Raw genomic sequence first — 2819 nt, forward strand, 5'->3', positions numbered from 1 at the left:
ACTGCTGCAGCCGCAGACCTGCCTCCTCCATCTTGGCTCACAGCTCCAGCAGTGGGTTTTAAAACACAGCTGCTCCCAGGATGGCTTCCTGGGTCCTGGCCTTCCTATGTATGGCCAAGACAGCAATGACCCAGTTCTGCAGGGTTTGGGGAATCGTTCCCGGGACCTATACTAGAGTTTCCACAGTAGCCCGAACACTCTGTCCGTGTCATCCTCAGAACTGTGCCTGTGACCCTATTTGGCGAAGTCTTTGCAATATCATTAAGTTAAAGATGTTAAGATGAGGACTTCTTGGGTGGCCCATGTGGGTCCCAAAGGCACATAACAGATAGAAAAGGAGAAAGCACAGGGGGAAGAGGAGAAAGCCCTTGAAGTCAGAGGCAGAGGTTGGAGTGATATAGCCACAAGGAAGGGCGACAGCCATCAGGAGCTGGGAGAGGCAGGGAAGGAACTCCCCGCCGCCTAGAGCAGTGATGGTGACATTTTAAGAGACCGAGTGCCCTGACTCAACCCAAAACCCACTTGTTTATCGCAAAGTGCATACACTGCAATTAAATCTGAATACTGAGGTTTTAGTTTAGAAAAAATAACTGTTATCCAATGCTCAACTGCTGGGGTGATTTGGTTCCTGTGCAACAGAAAGGGCTCTGCGTGTCCACTGGGGCACACATGCCATAGCTTTGTCACCACTACTCTAGAGCCTCCAGAGTGAGTATATCTTGCCGACACCTTGAGTTTGGACTTTTGGACCCCAGGACAGTGACAGAATCAATTTCTGTAGTTTATGTCACCCAGTTCATACTCATTTGCAGCCTCAAGAGACTATGATTCCAATGATTCTGTGAGCACCAAGTTCCCTTCATTAAATTCCTTTGTGGGTGAAATATCTGGAGCATTTTCTGTTTCTGGTGCTGAACCCTGAGTGGCACACCTCCCTTTCTGGAAACAGAGGGGTAGGCCAGCCAGAACACATGTTGTGAGTAGGATCCAGGGCTGAGGCTGATGCTGGAATTTGAAACTTACAAAATGCTAGTGTCCCTGGGACTGCTTTCAGCCCCACAGGCGGATGCATTTGTCTTATCTTGGACACAATGGTCCTGATGATCTTATTGCTGGTGTGGCACCAAGAGTTTTATTTCTACTTTAAATTATTCTGGGGCCAGGGGGTTAGCTCAGTGGCGTTGTGCCTGCCTTGCAAGTGGAAGGTCCTGAGTTCAACTTCTGGTACCGCAATAAATAAATCATTAAATCTGTAGCTAGCGCCCCAGCTCATTTGTACCAAAAGTCTCAAGAGCCGGAACACAGGGGCATGTGGTGGCGGCGGCTGTGCATGTCAGGTCCAATGGACCCGAGGTGGCAGTAGCGGCCCACTCCTGACCCAGCCTCATCTGCCTGGGGACGTCCAGGCCAGACACCAGACCCAGCCCAGACCTGTGCCCCTGAGAGTGCAGGCCTGGCCATGGCTTACTTCAAACTGGGCATGGCTGGAAAGACCAAGTACATGTCGATAGACGAGCAGGACATCCTGCTGGTGGAGAGCTACTCCTTCAAGGCTCAAAGGGAAGTAGATGCAGATGGAAATGATACTAAGACATCTGCACATGCCTTCGACAAAAACTGAGGCAGGGGATCTAGCAGGCTCCTCCATGAGCTGCCGTGTGAGCGTCACAGGGGCAGGGTGGCTCCCTGCTTTCGGGTGGTGCATCTCAACGCTGTGACTGTGGACAGTTGCCTGGACAACCTGCAGCTGGTGCCATCAGGAGGGAGCAGAGCTTATACTGGCTTGCGATCCAGCAGCTCTCTACAGACCCCGTAGAAGAGCAGTTCCCTGTCCTGAATGTGACCTGGTACTACAACACCAACGGGAACGTGGTGGAAGAAGACAAGAATTCCTACTATGAATGCTACTACCCGCCCTGCACAGTCATGGAGAAGCAGGCTCCACAGTGCCCCGCTGCCTGCCACACCCACCCTGTCACCTACCTGTGGTCTGGGGTCCACCCCAGTAGACCCTGGGTGCCTCTGTTGCTCTCCCACCAGGCTGGCTGTCCCTTTGGTGTTGTGCCCACCAGGTGGACATTCCTGTCCCCATTCATGGACTTTTTTGGGTTTGCTTGTGGTGCCAGGGTTTGAACCCAGGCTTTCCATGCTGGGAAAGCACTCTGCCACTGTGCTGCACCCCAGCCAGGGTGTGGGGTTCTGCCAGGCTCTTCCAGGTTCCAAGATGTGGCTCCCCCCACCCCTCACCAGAACAGTGAAGACATGAAGGGTCTGTGTTTCATCTCTGGGAGTTCAACGTCTACAGGCGCGGCCAGGTGGCCTGGTACTGTGGCTCCCATTGCAGCGGCAGGACTGGCCTGCCCACAAGAAGCACTGTCAGAGAGGAAGTGTCCCTTACAGCACAAGCTTGAGCCAGAATGATGGCCGGCAGTAAAGCTGCCATGCTACAGGCTCTTCCATGGACACGGGGGAGGCTGGTGGTTGAATCTGGAGGTGCTGAGGAAGCCAGTGTCTTGGCCCAGAACAGCCGCTGTGAAACTCCCTATGACACACACAGTCTGTGGGATCAGCACCCCTCCAGTGTTAATCTCCAGAAGAGACAAGGGGGAGGCTCCCCAGGATGTTTCACAGTATTTATGTTACTATGTTTATAAACTGATGTACGGTTTTTTTGTTTTTGTTTGTTTGTTTGTTTTTTGTGCGGGGAGACAAGGGGATGGTTAGAAACTACAAAGAGAATCACTTGCTGTAATCCTCAAATGGCAAACAGCCAAGTGTCTAGAAACTGTCATGTAGCTGAACTTCTGTCCTGGGCAGTA

General features: G+C 52.2%; 1 pseudogene; it reads left to right on the forward strand.

Annotated features, from left to right (window-relative positions):
* Nucleotides 1-1480: 1480 nt before the first annotated feature.
* On the forward strand, nucleotides 1481-2421 carry LOC104870559 (annotated as a pseudogene).
* The last annotated feature ends 398 nt before the right edge of the window (nucleotides 2422-2819 follow it).

The sequence above is a fragment of the Fukomys damarensis genome, unplaced genomic scaffold, assembly GCF_012274545.1.
Source record: "Fukomys damarensis isolate Sample0158 unplaced genomic scaffold, DMR_v1.0_HiC HiC_scaffold_39, whole genome shotgun sequence".
NCBI classification, from domain to species: Eukaryota; Metazoa; Chordata; class Mammalia; order Rodentia; family Bathyergidae; genus Fukomys; species Fukomys damarensis.